Below are 15,697 nucleotides of genomic sequence, written 5' to 3' on the forward strand. Positions count from 1 at the left end.
TGATCCCTCTGATCTCACCTGGCACTGTACATACTTATTACAATATTATTGACTATATTCCCTATGCTGTACTTTACATCCCTGTGACTATTTTGTAACTGACAATCTGTACTTCTTAATGTTTTCACCTTTTTCACCCAGTCCTCCAACCCTCCCGTCTGGCAACCATCCATTTGTTCTCTGTATCTATGAGTCTGTTTCTGTTTTGTTTTTGGTTGTTGTTTGTTTGTTTTGGTCTTTAGATTCCACAGATAAGTGAGATCATATGGTACAGCTGGGGAGTTTTAAAACGAGGTGGATGGGCTGAACCTCAGAGATTTTGATTTGTTTTGGTCTGGGGCCCCTGGCATGCATAGTTTGTAAAAGATTCCTAGGTGATTCTAGCATACAGTCATATTGGTGAACCAATGATCCCTTGTACATAAAATTTCAATCATTTTTGTCTTCTTATCCCCTCCCCCATCGCACATTTAATCAGACAACAGAATCTAGAAAAATACACCCACAGGAAACTTTTAAACGGTTCCCTTCTACCAAGAATACCAGGGCTTTAATTCTGGCCTTCACCACCTATCACCTGAACTAAAATAGACTCCAGACTGCTTTGCTTGTCTCTTACACTTCCTTCCCCTAGAAAACCAGCTCTAAGGGTATTTCCAAACTGCAAATCTGATGTGACACTTTTTTGCACAAAATCCTTTGCAAATTCCACTTTGCCTGAAAGAGTCGATCTCTGCTCTTGCATTTGGCATATGTCACCTGGCCCCCACCTACTGCTCCATTCTCGTCTGCATCATACACACTCAGGCAGCACTTCTCACCAGTCCCTGGACATTTCTGGACTTCTCACAGCTTCGTACCTCTGCACGTGCTATAATAGAACTGAAGTCAACTTTTCAACATTTTCACGTGGGGAATCCCTCCTTTCCTTTCAAGTCTCAACCCTGTCAATGAAACCTACTCCAGGAGGCTCTTCACTCCTCTGCTCTCCTCTCCAGAGCACCTGGTTCGTACCCCCTTTCTGTGTGTCCACCCCCATGTTCCATGGTAGGTCCCTAAAGTCAGTCACCAGGTCTATGCAGCTCTATGTCCTGGATGTCTGGTACAGGACTTGGAATACAGTCACATTTTTTAAATGCCGAAAGAAGTGAAATAAAGCAACGGGGTCAAGGTGCCTGTTAGAACCCAGATCCTGGGACTCCTCCTTGAGTCTCGGTGTAAACATTACCTCCAGGAAGCCTTTTCTGAGGGCCACGAATGAGGTACGATGCCCTCAGTTATTTCCCCAATATCACCATGCTTTTTATACGGTGGCACTTAACCCATTTTCTCTTATACTCACTGAGTTCGTTGTCCTTGTTTCTTACAGGCTTATAAACTCCATGACCTAGGGGTCTAGATCTTTGCTGCTTTAAGCCCAGTGCCTGGTACAGAGTAGATGCTCAGTAAAGAGTGGTTCCATGAGTGAATGACTGATCTCTGTCTAGGGAGCCCTTAGTACATAAATAATCTCTCTTCTTGGTTTCTTCCCCATTCCAACATCATTTCTTAGCAGCACGATATACTATTTCCACGCCAAATTGTTGAACCATCTGTACTCCCTGACTTGGGAGTGACTGCTGCCCAAGTGGTGAAGAGGTGACAATACATGACCAATCTGCTTTGTCAGGACTTGGATGTGACATCACTCTGCCTGCTGAGCCTACAACAGCCAACAATTCCAATGGGTTTTAGAAGCTGTTTACACTAATCACAGAACATCCTTTTGTATAGGGAACTGGAAAATGTGAGGAATCCCAAGAGGGCAGGCAGCTTTGAACGATGAGATGTTATCATCTGTGCTATGCAAATTGAGTCTGGGTTGAAATATGAGTTCTGTTTGCCTGACTCCAAGGCGCCCAGTGAAAAAACATCAGTGTGACTGCAAACTATGGTGACACGCTGGAGCTCCCACATTATGTCAAGAGGCCTCCAATAAGGAGATGCAGTGCGAGTAGTTCTCCTTTATTCTTTTATTCAGTGTGTGAGGGGGTTGCCGATCTAATAATAAATTCTTCTTCTGTAGATGAGGGCACCAGATAAGTACAAAACAGCATTTTTGCTGTTTGAAAGAAGTATGCATGTTCAGAGAGGAATCACTTCACATTTTGTTCAGCTCCTTGCATAGGAGAAGGAGGTGGTGCTGGAAAAACACACACTCATTTATTGTCACAGCAGCAGAGCAGCAGGGGCTCCCCATGTCTATTTTGCTAAGGAAGGAAAATGGAGCCACAGGAGAGCTGCTGAAAACTAACAACAAGATGGAGCGGGGACCAGAACGTAGGAACGGGGCATCCCTCGGGACCAGTAAAGTTCTGGGGGACAGATAGCACCATCAGAAAGGATGAAAAGCATGTCCAGTCTGACTTCAAAACTTAGGCTGGGTTTGTATAAAATGGAATGAACCTGATTGTGATACTTTGAAAGCCTAAATGAGTGATTTCTAAATTTTAAAAAATCAGCTATTCTACACATTTTAAAAAACTACGCATGCATCAGCAATATATCTGCCCCTGTCTCTCCCTCACCTTCCATGAGGAAAATATAAGCTCCATGAGGACAAAGATGTCTTATTCAATACTATCTGAAGCACCTAGAACAGTGCCTGGGGCGTAGTGGGTGATCTAGAAATATTTGTTGAATGAAATAATAAACACACACACACACACATACACACATATACATGTATATTTGTTTATGAGTTATATTCATGTATCAAACTAATGTATATTCATGTAGTGGAATATTATGCAAATGTTAATGCACATTGTAAAAAGGAAAATGTTAAAGAAAGAGATACAAATAAATACAAATAGTAGGTCTAGTGATTTCCTCCCAACCCCCACCCCCCAAGAATGTTACTACCTTTGGACTGTTTGCAATGGATATAAAATTATTTTTAACATCAGGATGAATGTGAATCACCAGGGAAGCTTTTTAAAAATGAGTATTTTCATCCAGCTCTCCCCTCCTCCTTCCCTCCAATCTTTCCTTTAGATTCTGATGTAAAATGTCTGGTTTAGGCAAGGCTTATTGAGAGGCTTATTGCATTTTTGATAAGCCCTGGGAAATTACACTGTATATATAGTTGAAACTACACTTTATGAAACGTGTTGTAGAGAAAGTGTTGATTACGTGGGGCCTAAGTCACTCCAGGTCCAAGTCGTTGGCCTGAGCCAGCTCTGTCTTTCACAATGAGGCAGTCTTTGGAGCCTGGCTTTGAAACACACACACACACACACACACACACACACACACACACACACACGCTCCCCACACAATGCTTGGTAGCCTAAGTGTCATATTCAATGACCAACAACGCACGGCAGAATCTAAGATCACCTACAGCAGTGCTTTGGCCAGTCTGGTACAGGCAACATTTTAGAACCACGGACAGCTCCTGGGAGCCTACCAGCCCCCAACTCAGCAGAGCTTTCCAATGCTCCATTCTCAGTGGCCTGCTGCCCCCTACCTCAGGAGTGCGGGGCAGTGCATGTGTCTATAAGATACTGGAGCTAGGTCCCTGCTCCCGAAGCCCCCAGCAATGCCTGAACTGGGCCTGAAGAATACTGTAGCGTCCTCTCAATACCCATATGTACCTCTGTTTCTCCTCTAATGCCTCCCCCAGAATGCTCATGGCACTGACCAACAGTTCCCATCAACGTCAAATAATTCATGGTCACACATAATGTCATGAAAAGAACCAGGAAGTGTGAGGATGAAAGAACAGCACCCCACGCAGGGGAAAAATGATTGATCAAGGATATGGTGGCAAAACAATTATACAGGCATATATTCAATCTCTACTGTAAGCCAAGTACTGTGGAGGAAGCAATCAGATTAAGTGTCTTTTTATCCTTTTTCAAAACTTTCATTTTAAAAAATAACTTTAGAATTACAGGAAAGCAACAAAAATAGCACAGAGTATTTACATTTCAATATTAACAACTTTCTTTACCGTAGATCAACGATCAAAATCAGGAAATTAACATTATAGACTATTCAAGTCTGACCAGATTTTCTCTAATGTCCTTTTCCTGTTTCAGAGTCTAATCCAGAATCCTACATTCCATATGTAGTTATTAGTCATGTTTCCTTAGTATCCTTCAATCTGTGACAGTTCCTTGTTATTTTCTTGTTTTTCATGACTTTGACATTTTTGATGGGTGCTGATCAGTTATTTTGTAGACTGTTGCTCAGTTTGGGTTTATCTGCTGTTTTCTCATGATTAGTTTGAGACTGACATTGCTTAAGTTCTCTCAGTGGCCAGAGTTGGGAAATATATGTATGCATACATATCTTATTTACTTCTCTGTATCTCTATCTGTATATATTTTAGAACCATAAATTCATACTGATACCTTCGATTCCAATCCAATGCCACTAAGTTCATTCTAGCTTTTCTCCTTCCCCTCTTTGTAACTTCTTTCTACGACAAGATACCTGGCTCACATTAGCTATAATGTATTCACTTGTTTGTGTAACAAGTATATACGTGCAATAACAGAACTGTAGCACATACCCTATAAGAATACAGTATTTGTGCATGGTTCTTTTTGGCTTTAACCTTATAGCATCCTGTTAAAAAAAAAAAAAAAAAAAAAAGCCTGCTTCCTAAATGTAGAGTATCTCCGATGTCAGTTCATGATGCATTCAGTACCTTCCATGATTTAAACGCTTCTACCAGTCCCATTTACTAATAATGTAAACTGAAATTAAGAAACAGCTGTTCATATACCAGATGACTATAGTAGGTGAGGAAACAGTGCGAGTCTCACAGAAGGTGTTCTGTCTCAGACATTATCTCTAACCCTCTTGGTGGGTATCCAGACCTGTTTCACAAAGCTTATGATTAATCATTTGTCCTACTTTTACATAAGTAACAACCGATGCCTCTCTTACTTTCCAAAGTCTAAGCTTCCACAGACAGCTGTACTCTGCCATAGCATTCCTTGCCCTCTATTATAAACTATTGTTTTTCTATTCAGTCCCCATCCCTCCCATAGAATGAACTCCAAGTCTTTGAGAATGTAGATTTTGCCTTACTTCTACCTCTATCTTCATAGCCTCCCTTAGTGCCCAGAATGGAGCTGGCACTCAGTCAACGTATTTTGAGAGACTGAATGAACATGAGTCAGATTGGGGCAGCTTTGCCTAAACTGTGTCCTTAAAATCCTGTCAAAAGGTCACCCAAGGCGCTTGCTGAAAATGCCAACCCTGGGCTCTACCTGAATGTCCCAAGTTTCAGTAGAATGGGGCAAGGCCCAAGAATGTGCATTTTTGCAAGACACCCAGGAATTCTCACTTTCAAGTTTTCTAACCACACATGCAAGATGGCTAATTTAGTACTGACAAGAAGAGTTTGGTGAAATGGAGTAATCAGGGGAAGCATCTTGAAAGAGGAGTTATTATCTGACTTTTTGAAAATGAATCCGACAAAGGCCAACGTACCCAGATAACAAAAGGGTTGGCAAAACATATTTCATGTCTCCTTCAGTGGCCTGGGACGGTGAAGAAGCCTTCAGAAATTTTTCTCAGAAGGACCAAACTCTTTCTATGAGTATGGCTCCTGTTCATATGAAAACGCAGAAGATGTGTGTTCTGAGGCCAGTTCTGCCCCGAAGTCTGCGAATGACCTTGAGAAATACTACTACTACTACTTACTACCATAGTAATACTTTTATTATTATTGTTACTTATCAAACATTAAAATATTTCCTATAATGTGCTTAATAAGCATCCCGTACGCATTGTCTCTGTATACTGATGGGCCTTACACCTGGGTACTATTATCATTTCTATATTTCACGAGGACATGCAGATTCAGAAAGATTCAGCAACTTTCCCAAATTTGCACAATGACTGCTTTCTTCATCTGTAAACTGGGAATAATATTACATCCCTCACAGGACTGTGATGAGTTTTAAATTACAAGAGTTGCTGGGAAATTTTCTGGATGAAATGCCAAAAACTCTTGACAGGACCAATTCTGGAAGTTGGGATGAGAGGGAGATGGCACATTCCTTGTGTATTATTTAGTACTTTCTGAAATTTGTGTGAGCTTTCATTGTAATAAATAAAGCAAAAAAATAAAACTAAGAGAAAGTGAGGCAAAGCAGAAATGGGAAAAAGCAGACAGAAAGCTGCTACCAGTGGGAGGGAAAAGAGAAGGGGTGGCAGGACAGGAGCCTAAAGGCCGGAGTCATCAGCAGAAGCTGGGACCCAAACATGCTTGTCAGAGGAAGCCGGAGTCATTCTGAAGATAAATCCCCAAGAAGAGAGAAGGCAGAGGATGAAGCAAGAAATATTCTGGCGAGATAGATTGCTTAATATTCAAAATTATATACTCCCTGCCCCCACCATCATGGGCAAAGTGAATGTTCCCACTCCATTGATGTTACGCTTAACCATTACGCTTAACTAGCCCTGGCCCAGAGGTATTAACAGACATGCCATGAGCAGAGGCTTAAAATGTGCTTGCCCAGCTAGACTTGCTCACTGGCACTTTGGCAACTGTGTAATGGGGGAGAATATGCCCTGGGTAGCCAATGCATCCCTACAGAATAAGAGACACATAGAGTAACGATCCCCCAGGTAACTTGCAAAATCAAAGCATGGAATATACTCCCTTCAGCTACTACAGCTCAAAGCAGCGTGACCCCAGCTGTTCCACTGTCATGGGGGCCCAAAAGAAAAGCTTACCATAGTGTGGCACTGAGTTTTGCTATTACATAGCAATAGCTGACAGATGCACCTAGCCTCTCCCTCCCGCCAGCCCTCCGGTCTTCCACCTACGCTGCCCATTGGCTACATGCAGCTAGAAGCCCGCGGAGCAGGATCTGGGGATATACAGCCTCCTCATGAGACTGAGATGAGCAAGTGAAGAGTGAAGAATGGATTAGGATATGGGAGCAGGGAGGTGGAACTAGGCACAGATCCGTCAGAGCTTATTGTAGATGTACAGTGCCTGGCATAAAATAGGTTGTTCAATGAGTGGAAATTATTATTATTGCGGGAAAAACACCTGGGAGGTGTAAGGCCCACCATCAGGCTCAAAGTCACCTTCCAGGACGGTGTCCCTGGATTTAGTGGAACAAGCACGTTCCTGAGAAGTAAAACTACTGAGAAGCCATGCATAACAACGTGATGAGGGGGCGGGGCGAGGAGGTGATGATAAAATAAGATTTATGGAGCACTGAATATGCTACAGGCACAGTTTTAAATTCTTTACTTTGGTAATTTGATCCTCAGCACAACCCTGTGAGATTGGTGCCCATACACACACACAACACACACACACACACACACACACACACACACACACACATATATATATATATATATATATATATATATATATATATATATATATATATCTGTATATGTATTTTACTAAAAATTTTGAGGCACAGACAGATGACCCAAGATCACATAGCTAGTTAGTGTCAGGGGCAGTATTTGAACTAGACAGTCTGGTCGCAGAGTCCATCCATAGCTTTGGCCACTACAGTATGGTGGGAAAAAACCCTGTGTTTTTAGATAGCCACAATTAAGAGATATGAGTAGGTGTGTGTGTGTGTGTGTGTGTGTGTGTGTGTGTGTGTGTGTCTGCGCATCTGCATGTCTGGCAGAGATGGGGGAGGAAGTAACTCTTACAGCTTAATCATAAGCTTTGTGAATTTACAAGCTTTGCTCGTCCTGGGGAAGATAAATGGGGAAAAGGAGGCTAGGTTAGAGCGCTGCGTCTCGGAAGCAGGTGAGTGAAGCTGAAGCCATAAATCCTGCCGCCGGGAGCAAGCGCTCTTCCTGAGAGAGTGCAGCTGACAAGCGGACGAGAGGGACGCCGTCACTTGGACTGTGGACATCACTGACAGACGCCTTCTCTGGGAGCCCCAGCAGCTCAGGAACAGAATAATTCATGAGTGACAAGAGCAATTCTGTGTTCTCTCCTCAGGTGGAGGATGAGGGGACAACCCAGGGACTGGTGCCAGAAGCTCCGAGGGATAATGAGGTTTGGAATTAGACAAACCTCGGTGGGTCTCAGTCTGGGCTTTCCCCTTATCAGCTGTTGGTCCTGGGGAAATCACTTAATGTCTTTTAAGCAATGCACTGATAAGGGTGATTCCCCACCTGAAAACTGGATGATAATAATATCTCCTTTGCAAGGCTGTCAGGGAGATTCAGTGAGATAATGTTTATGAAAATACTAGCTCTGTGCCTGGCATCTGGTAGAGTTCAGCAATTGTTGGGAACGAGCCCTTTCTCTCCTTAATTGATTCTAATTAAACCAATAATGGTAGTAAGTCGATATACCTATAACCAGACCCTAAACGTCATCGCTGCACATTCTGCAAGAAACTCAGTTAAAAGGGAAGGCCTCCCACAGGTGGTGCCGGTGGTGCATCCAATGGGCTCTGCACATGGGCTTTGGCATGTGTTACCTAAGTCCAACCCAACCACCCACTTGCTAAATGACTTGCAGCAAGCTAGTTAATGTCTTGAAGCCTTAGTTTCCTCATCTGTGAAATGGGCGATTGTAACAGTGCCTCTACCACTGGGGAGTTATGAGAGCTTACTGAGCTAAGGCACTCTGTGCCCTTGACACTGTCCCTGGCACACAGTAAACTCTTCACAAGCACTACTTGTGGTTTAAAATGGTGCATTATATGTAAGATGCATTGATCAACGGTGTGGGCTCCAGAACCAAACTTAGTTAGCTCAACACCTGGTTCTGTGAGTGCAGTAAGCAACCTTAGGTGACAGCTCACTCTCCCTGCATCCAGCTGGCCCACCTATGACACAGTGATAACAATGCAATCTTCTTCAGGGAGGTTGCTGTGAAGATTAACTGAGTCTAGATGCTTGACCACTGCTCTGTACACCTGAAGCTGAAGTTGAATAATATTGAATGTCAATTGTGATTTAATATATGTATATATAATCACAGGATGTGGAGTACAGCATAGGGAATAGAGTCGATGGAATTGTAACAGCTATATATGATGTCAGAGGGGTAGTAGATTGGGAGTGGGGAGTTATCACTTTGTGAGGGTTGTAAATGTCTAGTACATTGTTTTGTACACCTGAAACTAATTTTAAAGAAAGACTAACTGAGTCATTGCACATGCAAAACACTAAGGATAATGTAAAAAAAAGGATTAAATAAGGATTGAATAACCATTATGTTGTCTTAATTTCTAAAAAGTATCTACTTTTGGGGGCAAAGAGCATTTTATCACATCACAAGATCACTGCATATATACACAAAACTCATTCCATCAGAGACATGAAGCAAAGATGGTCAAATCAAACCCCAATAAAATACCTAGAGAAAGGGATTAGAAACAGGCAGGGGTTATTGACTGAGCAGGAAATGAAGTTAGAAGGTGGCTTCTGAGCTCCACTGAAAGGGGAAAATCATAAACAACAGTGTCTCTAACACAGAACAGGTCCTTGAAAATTTATATAGTATAACATATATTTCTATATTTATCCTATGTATGTATGTATAGATACTGAATATGAAAATATGGCAAAAAGATAAAAGATTCTCCATATGTAATACCTAGGAAAGTTAACCTGATCTAGAGACATGGGAAGCAGTGACGGATACCGTAGATGTTCAGTAATGTTTCACTGAATGAATAAATGAGCATTATTGGGGGTATTACTCAAAATTATTAACTGATAATATGCACGATGAAAAGAGACCGTTTGGCCTATAGAATTATTTTCCAGTTCCCAGCTAAGGACTCCAAACTCTTCCCATCCCAACCCACCTACCTCCCTTTCCTTTCTCTTGTGCTTTCATCTGCCCACCATCTATTTCATCAGCCAAACAAAAACTGCCTTGTTCCTCTCTTCTCTCTTTCTGAGATGTTCTGCCTTTTGTCTCTGAATTCTCCTATGAATTCTTTCCTCATTCTCCCGACTGCCTCTTTCCTCCTCCCTTCCGTAGCATCGTGTACAAACTTTCATTATAGTTTTGATCACAATGTGTGTGTAACCCATTTTTGAGTCTGTCTCCTCCTCTTCCTGCTTGCTTAAACCAGTGCTACGCACAAAGAGAATGATTAATTTTTATTTGTGGAAAAAAGAACCAAGTAATGGATGGATGGATGGATGGGTGGATGGATGGATGGATGAGTCAATATTTTCAATTCCTGGATGGACTCCTGAGCTCCCGTTCCCTTCCCTTCTCTCTCCTCTGACTGTCCTAGTCCCTGGAGGATGCTGGTGTCACTCTCTTAATCGTTCTTAATCTTTCGTCCTTGAATATCTTGTCTCCTCTTTACTTATGTCTTTCTCACCACTCTCAACTCCTCCCCCACTGTACTCTATACCTGACCTTCTGACCTACCTCCTGTTTCCCAAATGCTGTTTTTGCATCTGCGGTTCTCTGACCGATCCCTGTGAACTCAAAAGTCTTCTAAGCCACCTATTTGGCTCTTTCCTACTCAATCTTCAGAATTTGTGTCTGGCATCACACCCTCCACCAAGTTTTCAAGTACAACCAACCCAGATGCTTTAAAAGAGCCATCCGGAATTCAAGCCAAGCTGAGCTGGGACACCCAAACCAGGATGGACCACCCTCCCCCTCCACATCCTTGCTGTATATTCATTTCCACTTGATGTGCTTGCAATGTGCCTGGAAAGCATCCCACTGTTCTGGCTTAGATCCTAGGCTGCATGCTGTGACACAGGGAGCTCTGTGTCAAACTCACAATTAACTAACTACTGTACTTAAGCTAATCTCGGCCTAATTAATGGCTGCTGGAGCCATCAGTGCCGAGAAAGCAGGACTGTTTCTGCTCAGGGAGCTCTGCTTCCTCCAGACTCAACTACGTCGGAACAAGGAGGTGGCACCTGCCAGGCTCCATCAGAGCCTGGGGATTTCTTAGTTCAATCACGGGATTGAGCACGAAGATGAATTCACATTTTGCATCCTTCTAGAACCCTTGGGATGTGCTGGAGTCCCAGCTCGTCATCTTCCCCACCTCACCTCGAGGTGCTTTCAGGAACCTGCACTACTCAGTGAAGTAGTTGCCAGGCAAATTTGCTAATATTTAGTAAAACTGACATTTTACTGGCAAATTTCCCCCCCCCCCCCAAATACTTCTATTCATTTCCTGTAAGGATTAAGGCAACAGAAGCATACAGTTTAAAAGGGTACATAAAATTAAATTTTCCCATTAATAAAATATTACGTGCTGATCACAGAAGATTTAGAAAATACCAAAGAGTGAAAAGGGACACCCCCTCTAAAGGCGAACTCTAAAACAATTTTGATACATTTCCCTGCAGTCTTTTTCTATGCAGTTACTTTCATTTTTGGTGTTTGCACAATCTTAATCATTCTGTGTATGTAATTTTGAATCTTGATTTTTTTTAAATTAATATTTCCTAAGGCACTGTTTGCCTGCTACAGGTATCAACGTGCATCATGACTATAACATAATAAGTTCATACAGAACATTTTCTATGGTCCATAGTACATATCACTATGTTACATGTTTTTTACAAACTTGAATCCATACAACAATCCTGCAAAGTAGAGAGAGACCTAGTGAGTCAGTCAGGACGCTGCAGCTCAGAAAAATGAAATAACCCACCCAGTACACAGGGCTGGGAAATTGTAGGGGCACAGTCTGAATTTAGATCTCCCAGAACCTAACACCTGTTCTCTTAAACGCTAAGAATACTGCAGCCTAAAAACACTGACCAGTTTTGTCTACACTAATGGATTTTACACATACGAGGTCTGACAATTAAGTTTGCAAACTTGTTGCAATGATGTTGCTAACTTCTTTTGATATCAGAGGGATTATGCATTATGAATTTGTACCAACTGGATAAACAGTTAACCAACTTTACTTTTTGGAAGTGCTGAAAAGGCTACGTGAAAAGTTAGACGACCTGACCTTTTCACCAACAATTCATGGCTCTTGCATCACGACAATGCACCAGCTCACACGGCACTGTCTGTGAGGGAGTTTTTAGCCAGTAAGCAAAGAACTGTATTGGAACACTCTCCCTACTCACCTGACCTGGCCCCCAGTGACTTCTTTCTTTATCTGAAGATAAAGGAAATATTGAAAGGAAAACATTTTGATGATATTCAGGACATCAAGGGTAATACGACCACAGCTCTGATGGCCATTCCAGAAAAAGAGTTCCAAAATTGCTTTGAAGGGTGGACTAGGCACTGGCATCAGTGCATAGCTTCCCAAGGGAAGTACTTCGAAGGTGACTGTAGTGATATTCAGCAATAAGAGATGTAGCACTTTTTTTAGGATGAGTTTGCAAACTTAATTGTCAGACCTCGTACAATACTATATTAGTTCCAGGTGTACATTATAGTTATTCAACAGCGCCCACCTGGCACGATACATAGTTACATATTACCACATTATTTATGATATTCCCTATGCTAAAGAAGTGATCACCATGATAAGTCCAGCAACCATCTGACACTGTACCATGTTATCACAATATTATTGACTATATTCCCCGTGTAGTACATTACATCCCGATGACTTACCTATTTTATACCTGGAAATTTAGACCTCTTATTCCCTTTTATCTTTTCCCTCCTTTTGTAGTTTTTCAATTACAGTTGACATTCAGTATTATTTTATACTAATTTCAGGTGTACTACATAGGGTAGATACTTCTTTAGGTAAGATGCCACATATTTAGGGTTTTAGCCTTCCTGACAGTACATGTTATCAGTCAGTCATGTCTCTGAGCTATTCTGACTTAGTTTTTGAGTTGTTAATCAGATGTAAAGATTAAAATTTTTGACTCATTTCTAAAGTTCTCTCTACCTCTTCTAAGAGGTCCATATACTTCGGCCTACAAGCAGGATGCTGGGAGAGGACATAAACCACAGGCTACTCCAATGTCTCCAGTCCCAAGCCACTTAATGGGCCACGAGAAGAAGGTGTCCCTGCAGCCCAACGTCCCTCCACATATGGTGGTGCTGGGAGACGCATTTGTGATATGAGGATTCCCAATACATTTATTTTGATATTTATACTGACCACAACAAAAATCGGTTGTTTACCCAAGAAGGTTATTAAAATGTCGGTCACTTTACACATGGTTCAAATTCTTCTCCTCCTGAGTTCCTTCTTTGCTGCACAAATCTTTGCCAAATATCTCCCTGGACATGCTTCCAAAATGTATCTGGGCAGAACCTTAGGAGCTCGTGTCTAGTTAAGATTTATTTCATGAACTATGGATGGGTTCCTTATTTCAATATCATTATCGTGGGGTGGCTCTATTACCAGGATACAGCTTTCTTCCATCTGTATCTCCTGCTTTATTGGGACAAATTCAGTACACATGTAGGTCTGATCTCACTTTTGTGATCACAGGGTATAAACAGGGCTGTTTCCCTTCCTTATTTTCTGATGCTCCATCTGCCTATATACTCCCCCCACACACACACCTTCACTCATGTGTCTTACGTATCTTCCCTTAATATTGATACATTGTCCTCATCTGATGTAAAACATTTCCCTTGTGAGCCATACTGCCTACTATGCAGAGTTGCTCAAGTAAGAGGGCAGGTAGACATCAAATCAGATACAGAAAACATTAGGTAAAACAATCTTGCATCTGAACAGTATGCACTAGGTAGAGTGGTAAGACAGAGGAGACTCCTTAATTTTGCTCAGAGCAATCAGGAAAGGCTTCTTAGAGAGGTAACATTTGAATTGTGTTTTTGAGACTCAGTACAAGACTTCCAGACATTCCCCAAAGCATCACACAGACTCTCTCTCTCTCTCTCTCTCTCTCTCTCTCTCTCTCTCTCTCTCTCTTTCTCCCTCTCTCTCTCTGTCTCTCTCTGTCTCTCTCTTTCTCTGTCTCTGTTTCTCTCTCTCTCTCACACACACCCCATAACATGTGTAAAGACATGGAGGTCTGCACCTTCACAATGGACCAAGTACCTATTAGGTTCTTCAATAAGGGTAGAACACAGGGAGCATGGGATTGACAGATGGAAGATGAGAGTGGAAAACTGGTTTGAAGCCTCATTGAGAAAGGCTACAGGGCTTCAAATTATAGGTGATCAGGAGCCATTAACTAATGAGCAAGCAAAACAGAAATCTGTAATTAAAACAACAATCATTTAGCGAGCCCAAAGTCATGTGGCAGGTACTGTGCTAAGCACCCTGCATACATTTCATGTTAGAGATGAAAGGGGAGTTTTTTATAATATGATACGGTATTAGTTAGGGGCCCAGGAAGCCTGGATCCTGCCTAGGAAATCATCCCAACCCTACCAAAATGTTGAGATATATGTATCACAAAACTGTGTATGTACACACCCGGGCACGTGCATGCACGTGTGCGTGTGAGTAACATAATACATAATAGTAAAATAGGCAAAATTTAAACCCAGGCCTGTCATACTCCAAAGTCTTCAACCACATTTTAGAATGTTTATTGGTGACTGGGTAGAGAAAAGCTTGGAGGAGGTAGAAAGGGAAGCAGAATATTATTGCATTAGTCAAGATAAGAAGGATCTGAATTAAAGAAGTGGCCCTGGGGAGGAAGAGAAGGCAACAGATTGAAGAGATATTTAGGAGACAGCATGAGCAGGATTTATTAATTGAAAGTGAGGGGGGAAAGGTCTAATCTGCAGACTCTGAGTGCTCAGGGCAGAAATGACAGCTTTGCGAGCTCTCCAGTTCACTTTCAGCTATCCTCCCATCCAGAACCTCAACTTAGCTCCTCTTGAAACTTTCTGAAAACGTGCTTCAGATACCAGCACACCCACTGCTTCCTCCGTCTTCCTCCATCACTATCGCAAACCGAGATGACTTCACTGCTCCCTTTCAAGCTTCTCAGTCACCTCTGATCTGCCAGCCAACTTGTCCGGATTCTTCACTAACCATTCTTCAAATACAGCTCGTGTTCTGCCATCTCTAGTCTAGCCAGGTCCAGACTAACACAGAGCCAATTTTTCCCGAACCCCTGTGGCACTATTGGTAGAGTGATGGTGAATTGGCTTTTCCTGTATTTTTGAATCTTTAATGCCTGACACAGTATCTGGCATATAGAAGACAAACGACTAAATAAACCTTGCCCTAGAGTTTTGTCAGCTTAAGTTTCCACATGTAAGAAAAGGGGACAGGAAGTTCTGTCTCAGCACATGGCTTTTGAGGATAAAATAGAATTTAAAAAGGTGAAAGTGTCTTTGCAGGTTGCATTGTACAATGTCCATGGAAGGAAATATTATTATCCGCATTACCATGTATGGTGGTTACTTTTGTGTGTCAACTTGCTGGGTCATAGGATGTCCAGACGTTTGGCCAAACATGGTTCTGGTTGTGGCTGTGAGAGCATTTCGGATGAGATTAGCATTTGGATCAGGAGAGTGGGTAAAGCAGACTGCCCTCACCAATGTGAGTGCACGCCACCCAATCAACGGAAGGCCTCAATCATCAAAAGGCTGACCCTCCCTCAAGGGGAGAAAAACTCCTCCTGCTTGACTGCCTTCGAGCTGGGACACGGCTGCTTTCCTTGTCTTCAGACTTGAGCTGAAAAACCAGCTCTTCTTGGGTCTTGAGCCTGCAGCTTTCAGGCTATAACTTTAGCCTCAGACTAGAACACCGCCAGCTCTCCTGGGCCTCCAGCTCGCCCAACG

This window comes from Rhinolophus sinicus, chromosome 1, assembly GCF_057876585.1.
Source record: "Rhinolophus sinicus isolate RSI-liver-muscle chromosome 1, RSI-T2T, whole genome shotgun sequence".
Taxonomy (NCBI): domain Eukaryota; kingdom Metazoa; phylum Chordata; class Mammalia; order Chiroptera; family Rhinolophidae; genus Rhinolophus; species Rhinolophus sinicus.